A 20,362-nucleotide genomic window follows, 5' to 3' on the forward strand; every position below is an offset into this window, starting at 1 on the left:
AGGTCTTTTCTAACCTGAATGATTCTATGATTCTTATATGATCAGTTTATATTAGGATGATACCATAATTAATATAGTGAGTGAATTCTTGTTAATAGATTTTTGTTGTTATTTTTGAAACAGTTGTTCTTTTCACTATATGAAAATGCATATAACCAATACTGTGAAATTTCCCTTTCTTTAAACTGAGCTTGGCTTGATAGTTTGTGGAAGAAATCAGTAGTAATGAAATAAAGTGCTAGATCTCTTCAGACTGATTTATAGTATGATAGATTTTTTTTTTTATTATTCAGCTGGATAGATCCATGCTGAGAATGGAAATTGTGATAACCATTTTAATGTATAATTAAAACAATAAACAAAATAGATGTGTGTTTTTTGACAACAGTGGGCAGTAGAAGCAAAGTACATCTTGAGGTTTTGGAACCGTGTAGGGAAAACAATAGCTAACTGCTGATTAGGTAGATCTGTATGGGGAATTCAATTGTATGGTGCAGGGAGGCAAGTAATGAATCATTCTTCCTGAAAAAAAAAAAAAAAATGTTTAATGGGTATCAGTTCCTTTCCTTTCCTTAACACTTCTATGCTCAGAGGATATTATTCAGGGCTCAGAATGCCTTTCACCCTACTCTAATCTCCAAGTGATAGAACTGATCTTTAACTACTGGGAACAAACAGGACCAATGAGGAGAAAAACAAGTATCCAGATAATTAAATCATAGAATTATGGAATCATAGAATTTTATACAGACAGACACAGACACAGACACAGATTTCTAGGTTGGAAGAGACCTCAAGATCATCGAGTCCAACCTCCGACCTAACACTAAGTACTCCACTAAACCATATCACTAAGCTCTACATCTAAACGTCTTTTAAAGACCTCCAGGGATGGCGACTCCACCACCTCCCTGGGCAGCCCGTTCCAATGCTTAATAACCCTTTCGGTAAAGAAGTTCTTCCTAACATCCAACCTAAAACTCCCCTGGCGCAACTTTCGCCCATTCCCCCTCGTCCTGTCACCAGGCACGTGGGAGAACAGACCAACCCCCACCTCACTACAGCTTCCTTTAAGGTAACTGTAGAGAGCGATAAGGTCGCCCCTGAGCCTCCTCTTCTCCAGGCTGAACAAGCCCAGCTCCCTCAGCCGCTCCTCGTAAGACTTGTTCTCCAGACCCCTCACCAGCTTGGTCGCCCTTCTCTGGACTCGCTCGAGCACGTCCATGTCCTTCCTGTAGCGAGGGGCCCAAAAGTGAACACAGTACTCGAGGTGCGGCCTCACCAGAGCCGAGTACAGGGGGACAATCACCTCCCTAGACCTGCTGGCCACACTGCTTCTTATACAGGCCAGGATGCTGTTGGCCTTCTTGGCCACCTGAGCACACTGCTGGCTCATATTCAGCCGACTATCAACCAATACTCCCAGGTCCTTCTCGGCCAGGCAGCTTTCCAGCCACTCATCTCCCAGCCTGTAGCTCTGCTTGGGGTTGTTGCGCCCCAGGTGCAGGACCCGGCACTTGGCCTTGTTGAACTTCATACAGTTGACCTCAGCCCATCGCTCCAGCCTATCCAGATCCTCCTGCAGAGCCTTCCTGCCCTCGAGCAGATCGACACACGCACTTAGCTTGGTGTCATCTGCAAACTTACTGAGGGTGCACTGGACGCCCTCATCCAGGTCATCGATAAAGATATTAAAGAGGACCGGCCCCAGTACCGAGCCCTGGGGGACACCACTTGTGACCAGCCTCCAACCAGATTTGACTCCATTCACCACAACTCTCTGGGCCCGGCTATCCAGCCAGTTTCTAACCCAGCGAAGCGTACGCCAGTCCAAGCCACGAGCAGCCAGTTTCTTGAGGAGAATGTTGTGGGGAACGGTGTCAAAAGCCTTACTGAGGTCCAGGTAAACCACATCCACAGCCCTTCCCTCATCCACCAAGCGCATCACTTTGTCATAGAAGGAGATCAGGTTCGTCAAGCAGGACCTGCCTTTCATAAACCCATGCTGACTGGGCCTGATCGCCTGCTCGCCCTGCAAGTGCCGCGTGATGACCCTCAAGATAATCTGCTCCATGAGCTTTCCTGGCACTGAGGTCAAACTGACAGGCCTATAGTTACCCGGGTCTGCCCTCCGGCCCTTCTTATAGATGGGCGTCACATTGGCTAGCCGCCAGTCAACTGGGACCTCCCCCGATAGCCAGGACTGCCGATAAATGATGGAAAGCGGCTCGGCCAGCTCCTCCGCCAGTTCTTTCAGTACCCTCGGGTGCATCCCATCCGGCCCCATCGACTTGCGCACATCCAAGCTTCTTAGCAGGTCGCCAACCATTTCCTCATGAATAGCAAAGGCCACATCCTGCTCCCCATCCCCTTCCACCAGCTCAGGGCACTGGGTATCCAGAGAACAACCGGTATTGCCGCTAAAGACTGAGGCAAAGGCGGCATTAAGCACCTCAGCCTTTTCTTCATCCTTAGTAACTAGGTTTCCCCTCGCATCCAGTAAAGGATGGAGATTCTCCTTAGTCCTCCGTTTCGCATTGATATATTTGTAAAAGGATTTTTTGTTGTCTTTAACGGCAGTAGCCAGGTTGAGCTCCAGATGAGCTTTGGCCTTTCTAATTTTCTCCCTGCACAGCCTCGCTACATCCTTGTAGTCCTCCTCAGCGGCCCGCCCTTTTTTCCAAAGATTATAAACCCTCTTTTTTCTGCTAAGCACAAGCCGCAACTCTCTGTTCAGCCAGGCCGGTCTTCTTCCACGCCGGCTCGTCTTTGGGCACGTGGGGACGGACCGCTCCTGTGCCGTTAAGATTTCCTTCTTGAGGAGCGCCCAGCCTTCCTGGACTCCTCTGCCCTTCAGAACCGCCTCCCAAGGGACTCGGCCAACCAGCGTCCTGAGCAGCTCAAAGTCAGCCCTCCGGAAGTCCAATACAGCAGTTTTACTGGTCCCCTTCCTGGCCTCGCCAAGAATAGAGAACTTTACCATTTCGTGGTCACTCTGTCCAAGACAGTTTCCGACCACCACATCTCCCACCAGTCCTTCTCTGTTTGTGAAGAGAAGGTCTAGCGGGGCACCACCCCTGGTGGGTTCACTGACCAGCTGCGTCAGGAAGCTATCTCCCACGCTCTCCAGAAACCTCCTAGACTGCTTTCTCCGTGCCGTGTTGTGTTTCCAGGATATATCCGGGAAGTTGAAGTCCCCCACGAGGACAAGCGCCGACGATTGTGCAACTTCTGTCAGTTGCCTATAAAACTCCTCATCCGTCTCCTCATCCTGGTTCAGCGGTCTATAACAGACCCCGACCAGGACGCTAGCCTTGCCGGCCTTCCCGCGGATCCTAACCCACAGGGATTCAACCTTATCATTCCCAGCCTGGAGTTCCACAACATCAAAAGATTCTCTAATGTAGAGAGCCACGCCACCACCCCCTCTGTGCTGCCTGTCCCTCCTGAAGAGCCGATAGCCAGGCATTGCAGCACTCCAGTCATGGGAGCGGTCCCACCACGTCTCCGTGATGGCAACCAAGTCGTAGCCTTCCTGCTGGACGATGGCTTCCAGCTCCTCCTGTTTGTTACCCATGCTGCGTGCATTAGTGTAGATGCACTTCAGCTGGGCCATCGCCTTCTTCCCCAGCCTAGCCATTGTTTCCCCCGGCACGGCTCCAACAAGCCTTGTTTGAGCCCCGTCCCCCTTCTCGCCTAGTTTAAAGCTCTCTCTATGAGCCCCGCCAGCTCCTGGCCTAGGATCCGTTTTCCCCTTGGAGATAGGGACCCATCTGAGGCCATCAGGCCGGGTGCCGAGTAAAGCTCCCCATGGTGAAAAAACCCAAAATTTCTGTGCTGGCACCAGCCTCTGAGCCACCTATTAACCACGTGAGCTTTCCATGTCCTCTCCGTGCCTCTCCCTCCCCCCGTAGGGATAGACGAAAACACCACCTGCACTCCCGCTCCCTCCACCAATCGTCCCAGCCCCCTATAGTCCTGTTTGATAGCCTTGAGGCTTCTCTTTTCAAGATCATCACTGCCAGCCTGGACTATCAAAAGCGGGTAATAGTCAGAGGGGCGAACCAGGTTTGGAAGCTTCCTGGTAACGTCTCTGACCCTGGCCCCAGGGAGGCAGCAGACTTCCCTATGCGTGGGGTCAGGCCGACAAATAGGGCCCTCCGTTCCCCTGAGGAGGGAGTCGCCCACAACAATCACCCTTCTTTCTTTCTTGGTGGAGGCAGTCCTGAGGCATGGAGTCAACTTCCTCACCTCAGGCATCCTCCTGGGCAGGCTTCCTACATCGTCCTCACCCACCGGTCTCTCAAGCTCCAGGGCCTCAAACCTATTGTTCAAGGGCACCTGGGAAGGCAGCGCCGGAAGGGGAGGGCATCTCCTGCGAGGTCGAGAGGGGACCCATCTCCATTCCTCCTCAACTTGCAGGTCCCCTCCCTCTGCCCGATGGCAACAGGGCAGGGGGTCCACCCCCCTTTGGGGCGTCTCACCCCGGTCCCTCTCCCTCCGGTCCTGCAGGGAGTCACTCCACCAGTCTATCTCCCGCTCGCACTCCCTGATATCCCTCAACCTCTGCACCTCCTCCTTGAGTTCCGCCACCATGCGGACCAGGTCGTCCACCTGCTCGCACCTCACGCAAGCAGTCCCTCTGCCTCCCGCCGATGGCAGCAAGAGGCTCAGACACTCCCCGCACCCGGAGACCTGAACCGCCGCATGTTTGGACAGGCAGTCGGTCTGGGTGTGTACTGACTTCCTAGAGAAAGCACCGTGCCTGGTGGAGACCATTGCAGCCCAGCTGACGGGAGAGTGCCGTTAGAGGAGGTGTCCCTATGAGCGGGTGTGAGCGCTCCTGCCCTTCCTGCCCGCCCTAACTGCCTCGCTAACTGCCGCGTCACTCCCTGTTTGCCGGCCCTGGTCGCCGCGCTCCTGGTCGCTCGCGCTCCCTAAGGGCTGCCTTTGAACGGCCGGGGGGAGGAGCTGTCGCTGACGCTGCTGGCTCCGCCTACGCCTCGTCAGCCTCCCTCACGAGGGCTGCCGGTGCCTGGCGGCTCCCTCACGTAGGCTCGATGCCCGAAAAATAGCCCTGCCTGTCCCGATCCCGCGCTCCGCTGCAGCACGCGTCTGCCCCGGAGCCGGTCGCCTCGGCAAGTGGTGTCTAAAATGACGGTGGTGCCCGATTTAAAAGGCCCGCCGCTGACGCTGTCGCTGACGCTGCTGGCTCCGCCTACGCCTCGTCAGCCTCCCTCACGAGGGCTGCCGGTGCCTGGCGGCTCCCTCACGTAGGCTCCGATGCCCGAAAAATAGCCCTGCCTGTCCCGATCCCGCGCTCCGCTGCAGCACGCGTCTGCCCCGGAGCCGGTCGCCTCGGCAAGTATTTATTATAGAATCATTTAGTTGGAAAAGATCTCTAAGATCATCTAGTCCAACCTTTAACCTCACACTGTCAAGTCCACCATTAAATCATGTCACTAAGATGTGACTTTTTATATAAATTTGGTTGTCAAGGTAAATTATTTCTTGACAACACAATGCAATGTGTACTTATCTTTCCCAGAACTGTCTTATGAGAGTCTTGATGCTCCTTTAAACAAATTTAAAGAAAGAGGGAGCACTAGTTTTATGATACTCTTGAATAGTTTGGGAACTTATCTCCACACAAGCACACTTTTCCTCTTTAACTTTGTTAAAATAAACAAGCTGACAATTAAAATTAGCTTCTTCATGTTTTCTCAAAAACAACAAAGTCAATGTTATCATAAATAAGAGTATGCATCTTTCTTAATTTGAACTTTGCAGATGCCATATTATTGTGAGAACAATGGTATCAGATACCAGAAGGAGTTAATGTTATATAGCCATTGACTCCACCATGGAGAATCTATTACCTGACATCATGCTGACCTCATTGCTTCTGTGTTCATAAGTTGTGTATGTTCATCTAGTTTATGTTATCACAAGACATGGTACATCTAGGGTTAAGGCAATACTGTTCAGAACAAAATTACCCACTGCATGACTGGCAACTGCCCAGCAAAAGCATATATTTTATTTATACTACTGTGAGACTAAGGTATTTGTGGCTGTCTGGATTTGGTATTATATAATTAGAAACAGAAGTTATCCTGCAATATTTATCAGCCACATGTTATTCTTCTAGTTTGATTTTTAGATGGAAAACTATTGGGTCCTCAGTGGTGAGTATTCCTGTGTTTGCCAGTATTAGCATCAAAACTGTTCACGTTGCAGAATTTAAATTGACCCTGCATGTTAGATGTGCATTAAAAGTCTGCAGATTGTTCAGGCAATATGTGCAGGTATAAGATGCACGTTGAGAAGTTTATTTCGACGGACCATGTTTACTTGTCAATTACCATTTCTTTTATGCAAAGTCTCCTTTGTCTTCAGCAGATTGGTAAAGAGATTCCTGTACTCCTAAAACACAGGACTAAATCTCACTGAGTTTTTAAAGACATTTCTTAATTAGTGTAGCTAGGGTCTATGGAAACATATATTGTCATTACAACTACTATGCATGGTATCTCAACACATGCCATTGCTTTTTGACAAATATTAAAATTCTAAGTACAGGATATTTTACAACAGCAACATTCACTAACAATCTGAAAATTTTACTGTTAAATTTCATGTAAAAATGGTTGAAGCAAATATATGCCCTGAGAGATAAAATTGTACAGGCAGTATAAACAAAAATATCACATTTGTTTCATGATATACACACAGATTTTGTTAGAAGTATAGATTTACATGACCATTTCACACTTTATTTATTTTATTTTAATTCCTGTAGTTCAAATTTGGATTTACTACATATACTGCTTCATTAAAAAAAAAAATTAAAAGGAAAACAAACCCTCATGCATATAGATTCATAATAAAAATGTAAACAAATGAAGCAAAGAAACAAACATGACAGAGTGTGCTTGCTTATTCTGATAATAATAAATAATTCTTAAAGAAATGTCATGTACCAGAACTATTGAATGAAAATCTAATTGTTTAAATATATTTCACCTCCAGTATACTTGCTATTTAACATCATAGAAAGCTACCAGGCATCAAGAAACAAAAAGAAAAACAAATTTACCTTTTCTCATACTTTTTTTTTTTTTTGTCAACAACAGAAGTAAGGAGAAATTTATATTGAAAAAAGGGAAAAAAGAAAATAGATCATTCTAAAAGAAAGACTTTATAAGTTTTCTCACTGAAATATTTGTGAATTTTACTATTTTTAAATGATTTTATTTTCTCACAACTGCATTGACCTATAGTTGCACATCCTTGATTAAATTTTGCTGTGGTTTAACCCCAGTAGGCAGCTAAGTACCACACAGCCACTCACTCACTCTCCCAAAGTCAGGTAGGAAGGAGAATTGGAAAGGTAAGTGTGAGACCTCATGGGTAGAGATAGAGAGAGTTTACCATGGAAAAGAAAAAGCTACATACACAAGCAAAGCAAAACAAGGAGTTCATTTGCTTCTTTCCCATCAGCAGGCAGATGTCCAGCCACTTCCAGGAAAGCAAGGATCATCATATGTAATAGGAAAACAAATGCCGTCACTCCAAACGTCCCCCCGTTCCTCCTTCTTTACCCTAGTTTTATTTCTGAGCACGATGTCATACGGTATGGAATATCCCTTTGGCAATTTTTGGTAAGCTGTCCTGTCTGTGTCCTCTCCCATCATCTTGTACACCCCCAGCCTCTTCACTGGCAGGGCAACACAAGAAGTAGAAAAGTCCTTGACGCTGTGTAAGCATCACTCTGTAACAACTAAAAGCACTGGTGTGTTTTCACCACTATTTTCATCAAAAATCTAAAACACACCGTCATGCGAGCCTCTGCAAAGAAAATTACCTCTATCCCAGCCAAAATCATGTCATTTTAACACTTTCATTTTAGCTTAAAATGTGTTCATTTAAGATCTTTAGAATTCTTTTGCTATATTCTATCATTTTCCATGTGGCTTCATAGTTAGGTTTTACCAAACTGCTTGTCTAAAAATACCTGAGATTATCTAGTTCTCAGACTTTCTTTTCACTTATGAAAGGAAAATGGAAAGGTTACAGACTTATTTTCCTTTGTTTCTCCTTCTACTGCAAATAATAAGTGTGTGTCTGAATCACTGCAATGATTAAGCTGTCTCAAGTTTTTCTGGGGGACCAGTATTATGCACTTCTCCATGGCAATGTGTGTTAAATTTTCATTTTCCTTTTTTATAACTCTTTGGCCACCCTGCGCAATATGCCTCTTCCTTCTGATCATGTATTCTTATATTTTTAGCTATTAGTATAGAATCCCAGAGAAATGCTTGTTTCCTTGTAGGAGTGGGTGATCATGGGATTATGGCTTAGTTATCCTATTCTGAAAGAGCTCCTGAGGTTGTGAATTTCAAGTACAGGATTTAGAATTTTTAGTTGCATTTCTAACTAAATGCAGAACAACACAAACAAAGCTAACACAATATACAATGTCATATGTCAGTCAAAGGTCTTTGCAATAGTCATGAAGGTGAATGTATTTGTCTGCATGAGATATGATGGCAGGAATTAGCTATAAAACTTAAAGGAAAAAAAAAAAAATCCCTTAACATATACTTATGTATAAAATCTCAATATTAATAGTACTTATGCAGAGAAAAAGATTCTAAATTTCAGGGCAGAGAGAAGAAAATTCACTGCTGGATAATATGTCATTACAGTTCTTCATAATGAAAACAGCAAACATTACTGTGCAGTAAAACTTTTAATTGCAACATAGAATATATTTTATATCATTAGCATTCCTTCTCTTCAGTGTCTAATTCAGACAGGTTTATGTAATTTTGCGGTGCATTGAATTGTCTGGATTCTGTCTGATCCAACCATAGATGAGTATTATGACAGTCCAGCAAAGTTGGGCTCTTTCCTGTCATTTTAGGTAATAAAGTGAAAAGATCTGCTGACTTTCTAGTGAATTCACTTCTCTACTAATTGCCCCCTGAGGAGCAGAGTGTCAGCAACAATTCCTACCAAATCTTGCATAATGATTAAAAATGGAGAAACCAAGGCAGCTGAAGTAAAGGTCACTGTATAATCTCCATTTATTGAAACAAATAGAGTTAATCACAGTACTCCATCTCTTGAAGATATCTTGGTGTTTGTTTTTTTTTTTTTCCTTTTTTTTCTTATTTTTTTTCCTTTTTTTTCAAGAACTGAAACTCTCCGGTTTTATTACATTGAGCTTAATGTTCTGTTTATGAGCTTTCTGCATTGATAATAATGAGATGTTCATGCCCTTTTCCTTACATGAAAATTGACTTTTAGGGAAAGCTTAATTATACTTTTATTTATCAATGACTAGGGAAACAGTTATTTAGAGAAAAGAGAAAAACATGTTGAGCATTGTTTTTGTGGAGATATGTAGTGATTAAAATATGCAGTCTTCTGTACCATTATAAATTTGATTAGATTAATAAAGTAATGTTGTTCACATTACAATAAATGGGGAATAAATGCAATCCTATATATATACAGAAAATATTATCTGAAGAAGTATTTGTTACAGTGTTATTCAGATATACAGAAACTGATGCAGTATGGTGCTGTTTTCCAGTTTCTATGGCTGTACTTTTGTTTCACAGAATCCAGTGTATTTCAGACTTTCACTGAGCTGAAATTTTCAGGAAACTTTTTTCTGATGGAAAAATATTGTCTTAAAAATAAGAAATGCAACTGTAAGATTTCTTTTTTTGAAATGAGAAGGCTTTGCTGGAAAACATTTCTTTACATTTCCTTAGTGACCCTTTTCAGTCTGGCAGGATACATTCCCTGCTACTGGATTCCTCTAAGCCTGTCTCAGAAGTCAGGGTGTACTGAGCTGCCTATGAGCCTTGTTTTACTTTAAAATGAAGTCTTGGTGTATCCAATAGGCCTTTCGTTTACTAGTTTCATGCTGATTCCACCATCCTGAATAGGCTTAACAACTGACTAAAGTGAATATTTAACTTCTGAAAATTGAAGGTACAGAATACAGGTACAAGTTGGATGACTTGGAATACAAAGTTTGCAGCAGAAATTAAAATGTAAATTATGCCAGCACTGCCCTTAAAATGATTTTTATTTATTTATTTATTTTAGCTTCTGTAGTATGCCTCAATTTGAACGTAGTTTCTGAGAACTTAGGTAACCTTGCAGAGATGATGACTCAGTTTTTGTTTAATCACATCACTGAACCACAGATCACTGGAGCTCAGGACTGGTTGGTGTCTGCCTGTTTTAACCTGTAATTGTGAAATTACTCTATGCATGGTACGCTGCATGCTTCTTTTAAATGGCAATGTTTCCTGTCTATGACTCACATCTCCCACCACAGGTTTTGTCCCCTTCTTTCACCCTTTTTAAATGCTTTGTCTTAGAACTTCTGTAAGGTAAAAATATCACTCCCACCTGGATTCAAGTTAGGTACTCTGTACGTGAACCTACTCTAGTGTCCAGTGTGTTTCTTTAGAACAAATTTAGAGCAGTTTTCAGAACAATAGAACAAGCAGAATAAATTTTCGGAACTGTAAATTCCTTTTATGAGAAGTACCTGGGAGTACTTTTCTCACAGGTACAGATCTACTCAGGACCAGCCTCTATCTCTCCTTCTTAGTCAATGTCATCTTGGGGCTAACATGTTTTCATAGAATCATTAGAATAGCTTGGGTTGGAAGGGACCTTAAAGATCAGCCATCTCCAACAGAACTGCCATAGCCAAGGATGCCGCCCACTAGATCAGGTTGACCAGGGCCTCATCTAACCTCGCCTTGAATACTTCCAAGGATGGGACAGCCACAACTTTTCTGGGCAACCTGTACTGCAACTGGGAACTCACAAGGGCAGAGTAGAGGGAGAAAATCACCTCCCTCCACATGCTGGACTCTCCTTTTTTGATTCAGCCCAGGATGCAGTTGGCCTTCTGGGCCACAAGCACACACTGGTGGCTCATGTCAAACTTTTTGTCCGCCAGAGCCCCCAATTCTTTTTCTGCAGGGCTGCTCTCAATGAGTTCTTCTCCCAGCCTGTACTTGTGTCAGGGATTCCCCCAGCCCAGGTGCAGCACCTTGCACTTGGACTTGTTGAACCTCATTAGGTTCACGTGTGACCAAAAGAAAAATTGGGGCTATTTTCTGAAGAAAATAGCTCCTGTACCAAATATTTGCTGATAACATTGGATTCTCTTCCCGTTTCACAACAAACAAGAAATACATCACTAGTGAAATGTATATGGATTATGAATTTTACCAGTTGCAGTAGAACAGAGGTATCCCTAGTGTAATAAATTTTCCTAAGCTGCAGAACTGTCTTTGAGGCTGCACCTGTACTTCTGAATAAAACAGGAGCAAGGTTTGTTCTTTGACTGTGAGGCCACTTGACGTGATCTTAACCCTTCAAAAAATACATAGGGCTTGGTCTTGGGTTTTTTCTTTGTTAGGCTGTTTGGAACCATTAATCCTATAGTCATACATACAATCTCCCTTTCTCTTTATGCATATGCACACAGATATATATATATATATACATATATGCATATGTATCTGTATATACCCACACAACCTCTACTGAATATAGAAACACGTTTATTCACTTAAACATATGAACTATGACCTTACAATTACAATATTGTTTATACACGTAACACATTTTCATAACTTAAATGTCATAACTCTACAGCTCACATTACGACCTTCTATCTCTGAGATATAACTTTTTTTTCTTTCTAGTACACTGTATTTAAGATAATATAAAAGTATAGAATGGATTGGGTTGGAAGGGACCTGAAAGATCATCCAGTTCCATTCCCCTGCCATAGGCAGTGATGCCACCCATTAGATAAGGTTGCTCAGGGCCTTACCCAACCTGGTCTTGAACACCTTCAGGAATGGGACATCCACACCTTCTCTGGGCAACCTGTTCCAGTGCCTCACCACACTCTGAGTGAAGAATTTTCTCTTAACATCTAATCTAAATCTCCCTTCTTTTAGTTTTAAACCATTTCCCTTTGTCCTGTCATAAAATAGTAATATACTCCCATTGTATTTTCATGGAGAAGCTGGCAGCCCATGGCTTGGACAGGTACACTCTTTCCTGGGTCAAAAACCGGCTGGATGGCTGGGCCCAGAGAGTGGTGGTGAACGGAATGAAATCCAGCTGGCGAGCGGTCACCAGTGGTGTTCCACAAGGGTCAATGTTGGGGCCCATCCTCTTTAAAATCTTTGTTGATGATTTGGATGAGGGAATTGAGTGTGTCTTCAGTAAGTCTGCAGATGACACTAAGTTGGGGGGAAGTGTCAATCTGCTGGAGGGTAGGAAGGCTCTGCAGAGGGACCTGGACAGCATGGGTCGATGGGCAGAGGCCGATGTCTGAGGTTCAACATGGCTAAGTGCCGGGTCCTGCACTTTGGTCACAACAACCCCATGCAGCACTACAGGCTTGGGGCAGAGTGGCTTGAAAGCTGTGTAGAGGAAAAGGACCTGGAGGCTGATTGATGCTCACCTGAACATGAGTCAGCAGTGTGCCCAGGTGTCCAAGAAAGCCAACAGCATCCTGGCTTGTTTCAGGAATAGTGTAGGCAGCAGGACCAGGGAGGTGATTGTCCTCTTGTACTCAGCTCTGGTGAGGCTGCACCTCGACTACTGTGTTGTGTTCAGCTTTGGGCCCCTCAGTACAAGAAGGACATCGGGGCCCTGGAAGGTGTCCAGAGAAGGGCTACAGAGCTGGTGAAGGTGCTGGAACACAAGTCCTATGAGGAGCAGCTGAGGGAACTGGGGTTCTTTAGTCTGGAGAAGAGGAGGCTCAGGGGAGACCTTATTGCTCTCTACAGCAGGAAAAAAAAAAAAAAGGAAAAAAGGGAAATTGTGGGGAGTTGGGGGTCAGCCTCTTCTCCCAGATAACTAGTGATAGGACTAGAGGGAATGGCCTCAAGTTGCATCAGGGGAGGTTTAGATTGGAAATTGGGAGATATTTCTTTTCAGGAAGAGTATTCAGGCATTGGAACAGGTTGCCCAGGGAGGTTGTGGCATCAGCATCCCTGGAGGTGTTTAAAGGAAATATTGTATGTGGTGCTTAGGGACATGGTTTAGTGGGTGATATTGGTCGTAGAGGGATGGCTGGACCAGATGATCTTGGAGGTCTTTTCCAACCCTAATGATTCAATGATTCTATGATTATCTGCCTGAGAAAAATGTTATTTACCATCTCTTTTATGACCACCCTTTAAGTACTGAAAAGCTGCAGCAGGGTCACCCCAGAGCCTTCTCTTCTTAAGGCTGAACAGCCCCGGCTCACTCAGCCTTTCTTCGTGCAGCACCTTGCACTTTGACTTGTTGAACCTCATTGGGTTCACATGGGGCCACGTTTGTAGCTTGTTCATATCTCTTTTGGGTGGCATCCCTTCCTTCTGTTGTATCAACTGCACCACTCAGCTAGGTGTCATCTGAAAACTTGCTGAGGGTGCACTCAATCCTATCATCTTTGTCGCTATGAAATGTGTGAAGATATTGAAAAGCACCAGTCCCAAAACAGACCCCTCAGGGGCACCACTCATCACTGGCCTTCACTTGGATATACAGCCATTGACCAACACTCTCTGGGTGCGACCTTCAAGCCAACTCCTTATCCATTGAATGGTCTACCCACCAAATCCATCTCTCTCCAATTTGGAGACCAGGATGTCATGTGGGACCGTGTCAAAGATCTTACAGAACTCCAGGTAGATGACATAGGTTGGTCTTCCCTTGTCAACTGATGCAGTCACTCCATTGCAGAAGGCCACCAGATTGGTCAGGCACGATTTACGCTTGTTGAAGCCATTCTGGCTGTCTCGGATCACCTCTTCATCCTGCATGTGCCTTTCCAGGAGGATCTGTTCCATGTTCTTTCCCAGCACAGAGGTGAGGCTCACCAGTCTGTAGTTCACGGGGTCTTCCTTTCTACCTTTTTTAACTTTAATTTTTATTTTTATTTTTCTACATTATTTCTAATGGAGCTACAGAATCTCTTCTTGTTATTCTTTGCAACTCTTGCCAAGCTCAGTTCTATCTGTGCCTTGGCTTTCCTGATCCCATTCCTACCCATCTGGATGGCATCCCTGTACTCTTCCCAAGCCACCTGTCCCTGTTTCCACTGTACATAGAATGTAGATAGAGATATATGGTGTCCATCACAGAGATATTTTCATAGTGTGAAACTGAAGCTATATTTTAAAGACATGAGAGATGAAGTAGGACCCGTTGTCTGATGATGCAAAGTCTGCTGCTAAAGGACTGTGGAGAGAGCTGAACAACCATGGGATTTCATCCCTCCGTGTGCTGGGAATGGTCTGTGGTATGTATTGTTTCAGCAGTCACAACCACACCAGGGAGCAATCTAGCAATGAAATGGGACAGATAGATGACAGCGGTGTGAATGAATTTGTCTGCTTTATTAAGTGGACTAGACAAAGTCTCAGTGTTAACAGTGAAATCAGAAGCTATCACAGTTCACACTGCATTCAGAATTTTTGGCATTCAGATTTTGGTGCACGCTTCTGCAGAGATAAACAACACTTTTTGCTCCGCTTTCTGTTTTCAAGGACGAAAGCTGGGACAGTCTGGATGAGCTCTGGCTCCAAATCAGGCTTGTCAGTCAAAGGTGTTCTGAGCACTTAGAGGTGAATGGGTGGCTGTTACTGGGGAGGACACCTATGAAGATGACTAGTTGAGGTATTTCTGAGAGGCAGGAACTCTGTGCTATCAAGGTCTGCTTCGTCTACACCATGTCCTGGTTAGGACTGTCAGCAGTTCATTGATCTTTAAAAGAAACATTTCAGGCTCTCTCAGTCTGAAATTTCAGCTCCAATTGCATTTTGTTTAATTAAATCTTATTAAGTAAATTAATCTTTCTTGCAGTACATTACCAATTTAGGTGCATTTTACTTATTCATGACTGTAACTACAGTACTGGAGTTCTGGAGTTTGCAATAGCTTGCTGTTTTATTGTGTTTTGTTTGTTTGTTTGTTTGTTTGTTTTCCTTTCCATTTTTCTGTTTTGTTTTTCATTTAAGTCCTTTTTGTACATTTCCATGTCATCTTGGATGGACAAGCTAGGATGGATGAGCTAGCCTATCACAAGACTGGCTATGACAGCTTTTTCAGACCTGTTGATATATAATTTTATGTTAATTAGTAGTCATGTTGAAATTAATTATTTCACCGGGACCACACATATATGTCACCATCTGTATGATGATGAATACTAAAGGACTTTTTGCCACTTTTTGGAAGATGGCAGAGCATTTTCTCTCTCACACAACCTTGGGAAATTTGGGGACTTTTTTTTTTTCTTTTTCCTTTCATGTTCCCAAAGCATTCTGAGATCTTTAGATGAAAGACAGTAGAGACAGGTAAAGCATCCAAGCCCACTGCCTCCAAAAGCAGCCTTCTGTGGCAGCCTTTCTTGTCCTGTTAATGGCTGACAGGAGACCAGCAGCTGTGTAATGAAATGTGTGAAGAACAGGTAGCCCCTGGAATTACAGAAGAGAATTGTGACAAAATAAAGGGAAAGATCAAACTCCTATGACCTCTGTTCAGGAATAAAAAGACTGCAACATTTGCTTATTATAGTCTGGATTAAATAGGTTGGGTCTTGACCTTAATTTTGTATTTCTTCAGTTGGAAAAAAAAAATGTATTTTGGCTAAGTTTCAGTAAGAGAACAATATTTCCAAGCATTTAGTACATGGGACTATTCTTTATCAGCAGAGGAGAAAAAAAAAAAAAAGAAAAAAAAAAGAAAAAAAGGATTATTATATTAAGGATAACTCTGCATTAATTTCATTGTTATTTGAAGTCAAATTTATTCTCTTTCAAAAAAATGTAAAACTTCTATATTCAGAGTTTCAACACAGTGAAATGACTGATAAAGTACATAATACTAGATAAAGATGTTCCATGGGAGAAATATACAGTGCAAGAGGGATAAAAAATTACTCACATAAGAAGGTCTGTTTGTAGATATTCTAGGAAAAAAATAATCATAAATCCCCCCTCCATTTTCCTTTTGTCAAATAGATTTTTTTATATATATGTAATAACAAGTGATCTTCTAGTGTTATTTATTGGGAGGATAACATGATAAAACACAAAGTTTGGTGCATCTTTAATGATGAAAGTCAGTGCACCCTTATCAAAATTAATGGTATCGCATCAGTTTGTATCACCTGACAAAATAGAAAATGGAAAACAGAAACCTAAACCTTTCCAAAGTTTACTTTTAAAGAGTTTTTTGTTTTTGTTTTTGTTTGTTTTTTTTTTTTGTATTTTCAGGCTGGATTCTGGTGAATGTTCTAGACCGGACTCTATTTAAATGTAACTTCAAATGAGAAGTAAATTCCTTTATGGAAACTGCATTATAACATCTTAGAAATATGATTAGAATGCATTTGTTAGAATTTAATCACTTTGTGGTAGCTGCTCCATTAAGAAAAGAAACTTTCACTGAAATACATAGCAGAAAAGGGGAGGGATTTCATTCACTCAAGAACTTTTGAAGGATCCCAGTGTGACTTTACTCTCCATATTACCCACCTCCAGACCCACATTAATTTCCAAGTATACTCTGCAAACCTGACTCTGGGCCAGGCAAGGGTTGACAGATTCTTCTTTCCTTCCACTTGGAGGTGAGTTCCGTCATGAAAAAGAGATTCTTTGAGTTAAACTGAAAAAGAGCAGCCATCTGTGCTCAGAGGAAGAGAGGCAGATTTTTATTCTAAGAAGAATGTTCATACTCCATTTTACATGCACTCACAAGCATTTTGCTTTAGACTTCAACAAGTATTTAGGTGCATAAAAATACCATCTACTATAACTCTTCCATTATGGAAACTATATTTAAACAGTAAGTACTCAATTCATTTAATCCATTTTGTGAGAGAACTTGTGCACCTAATTTGTTTTTGTAAATTCTAATCTGAAATTCTATCTGTGTATCATTACAAACACAGCACTTCACAAGTTACTCTGAAATCCGTGGAGCTGTGGCAATACCCGTACAGTGTCTGATAGACTCTTTTAAAGGAATAGACCTACTGATGCAAATTGACACCTCTACGATCAAAGTAACCTGTTCACCATTCTTGAGTGCATCCTATGCAACACTGTTGGATAAGGAAACCCTCTCCTCAACAAAACAAAACAAAACAAAACAAAACAAAACAAAACAAAACAAAACAAAACAAAACAAAACAAAACAGGAGAGATGTGACCAGTATCACAGGGACAGGAGGAGGAATCTTAAATGGTATTGATGTTGAAGTACTTGTAAATAAATTGAGCACAGCCAGAAATGATTTACACAAATTAGAATACCCATTGTGGTCTTCTCTATTAGCATTAGCAACTTACAAATGGCCCTTATCTGACACACTGCCTTGATAGGAAAATTAATGAAGGGGACCACCAATCGACTGTGAATGAACTTGGTATAGCTCAAAATAACATTTCTCTAGTTCTTAGTTGTATCCAAGCTCAGCTTGCATTCTATGGTAGCAGCAATTCTAAGAAAAGGCAAAGACAGCACCTTATCCACTGGAAGTAGAAAGGTAATTTGGGATAATACAACTATATTTGAAAAGGAATTCCAAACCTCGTGGTATTTAGTTAATTTTACTTACAAAACTTGGAAACTGTATTCATATATATTGGAAAAGGATATGTATGTATGAAAACTTTTTGTGATTTTATATTTGTAAGCAATATTACCGTAGATACAAGTAGTCACTTAAATATTTGCGTTTGTAACTACTGAAATTATGGGATGGGACTTTAATTATCCAGCTCCTGTTACATCTTATCAATTGCCACAATCTAATTATGCATTGAATCAAGATTTACTGCCTAAACCCATGAGAATGAATCTTACACAGGTGGCAAAATTACTGAAACACAATGACTTGTGGTAACTGCTAGAACATGCCTGAAACAATAGACAAAACCCTCTAATTATAACACATCATGACACAGAAGAAATGCACCATGTACTGGTATGAGTGAGAAGAAATGGAGAACATCATTGATGAGAAACCCTTCTTGGGTGGTCATTGAATTTTTAATTACATACGTCATCCAGTTGTGATTTTATTAACTCTAATATTAGCATGTCTATAATTACATATAATGTTATTTAAATATATATATAATTATTACTTATGTTGTATATAAAGTTTTAGGATATGATAAAACAAATAGCCCAACTTCAGCCACCAAAAACATATGTACATAACAAATAACAATAATTTACTATTTACCGTGGATATATAAGCACATAAATTATCAATATACTCTTTGTGGCATGGAGGCAAGAGGTGGCTGGACTAACACTCTGTGAGGGTAAGACGAGTTGACTATAATCATGAGGTGGACTGTGATAGTGTATAGTTGCATGTCATGATCTTCCCTTGAACAGGGACACCTCTTAAGATTATTCCTCAAAGTTGACAAATTCCTCACCTGTACAGATAGTCAGTAAGTAAGTAATATCTACTTTTCTGAAACTTTGCAAATAATTTGCTAAACCTGCTGAAACTTTGTAATCTTAGCTAAGTGATATAAAGGATTTACTGTGCATATAATCCTTTAGGCATAAACCATTACGTCTAGGATTGCAATACGATCCAGTTGTATCTAAACTCCTTGGAATTTGGACAGCTAAAGGGACTCCATTCTGAACCTTGTGATTCAACATGAGGGTCTCCCTGATGCTTTTAGTTTGCCTCTGTCCTCTATGCAGTAAATAATCAAGTGATCTTGCCATCACAAATCTTCTTATTGTTACATTTACCATTACAGCTTTGTTAAATCGCTGTTTTGTTCCTGATTAAGCTTTGCTGAATCATTATTTTCATCAATAAATATGTTGCTGCTTGTCTTTTATGAGTGAAGTGCATAATTCCATTTGCAACAGTGTCTAAAATATTGTTTATGAAAGTCTGTCCTGTATGCTTTGACATTGAAGTAACGTCCTCATTATGTCTGTGAACTATGCTGAACCCTGTAAAAGCCAACCAAATAATCAAGGTAAGAAGGCTTTGAAAGGTAAGCACGGCTTTGAAAGCAGTATACTTGTGATGATGTCCCAGTGACAAAAAAGCCTGCAAAGTATTCGGAGCAGTTCTGGGTCTTAGCTCATGGTTCTTTGTAGAGTTGTGCTGTAAAAGCTCAAGTACCAGCTTGTGTCAGCTCTCAATCCATGCATTGTGCAAAGCACAACTGAATATTCTCATAGAGTGTTGCTCCTGCTCTAAGTTTTGGATGATTTATTTAGAATTAGAAAATATCACTCATTGTAAGCTCAATCACAGAATATTAACCAAATTAACCAAAATTCCCAAACATTTGTTGTACATCATCTTTCTGATTACACATATTCAGAATCACTTATTGTTATCAAGAATCACTTTTTGTTATCTTATGTGTAACACTTATTGTTATTGTTATGTGTAAGAATCACTTATTGTTATTATTGTTATTTTGTTATCACAAAATAAGGATTATTTTGTGTTAATGAATTTGTGCTACACACTGACCTGCTTAACAACACATGAAGAGCAGTTGTCTTCTAGGGATGAAGCCCTAGAAGTTCCAAAGCTTACCGTGCTTCACTTTAACTGCCTAGAACCAGTCATCCAGAAACATTTATTTCAGAATTTGCTCATCTGCTAAGTGTCTTCTTAATATAACTGTCAAGACTGGACAGTTTTCTTCATTGCGACAGCAGCCTAAATAGGTGTACATTAAAGCTCAAATAAAAGAATGACAGTAAGTATTGTTCACATTTTTGTATCTGGAAGATACAACCAACAGTCCTTCCAGAAAGCTCGTTTTCAGTCTATTTTACATTAATCCTGTAGATTCCCAGTTAACATTCAATATTTCATTCATCTAAGTAGTTGATATGCGTATGTTTGTACTTTGAAAAGAACTGAAGCATTTCAAGGTTTGAGGGAATCTTAGCAAGAAAAAGCTGGTGTCATATTTGTCCAGATTAAAATAGTAAAATAAATGCCTTACATCAATACATTCAACAAATCAGTTCTAAAAACTTGTTTAGCTAATGCTCTATTAAAAATGCAGAGTATTTCAGTCATATAATTGATTATAATAGTAATTAGTTTATTGCCAGATACTGCATGTACAAGTGTTAACTTGTTTTCCATTCATGCTTATATTTCACCTAAGATGCTAAATATTTATAAATACAAGCTGTCTCTGTTAGAGAAATATTGATAAACAATTTTCAAGTTATCCCTTTGTTCATTCTGTCACTTAATCATCCTCAAGAACCAAAACATTTTTAG

This window comes from Cygnus atratus, chromosome 2 (genome assembly GCF_013377495.2).
Source record: "Cygnus atratus isolate AKBS03 ecotype Queensland, Australia chromosome 2, CAtr_DNAZoo_HiC_assembly, whole genome shotgun sequence".
NCBI lineage: Eukaryota > Metazoa > Chordata > Aves > Anseriformes > Anatidae > Cygnus > Cygnus atratus.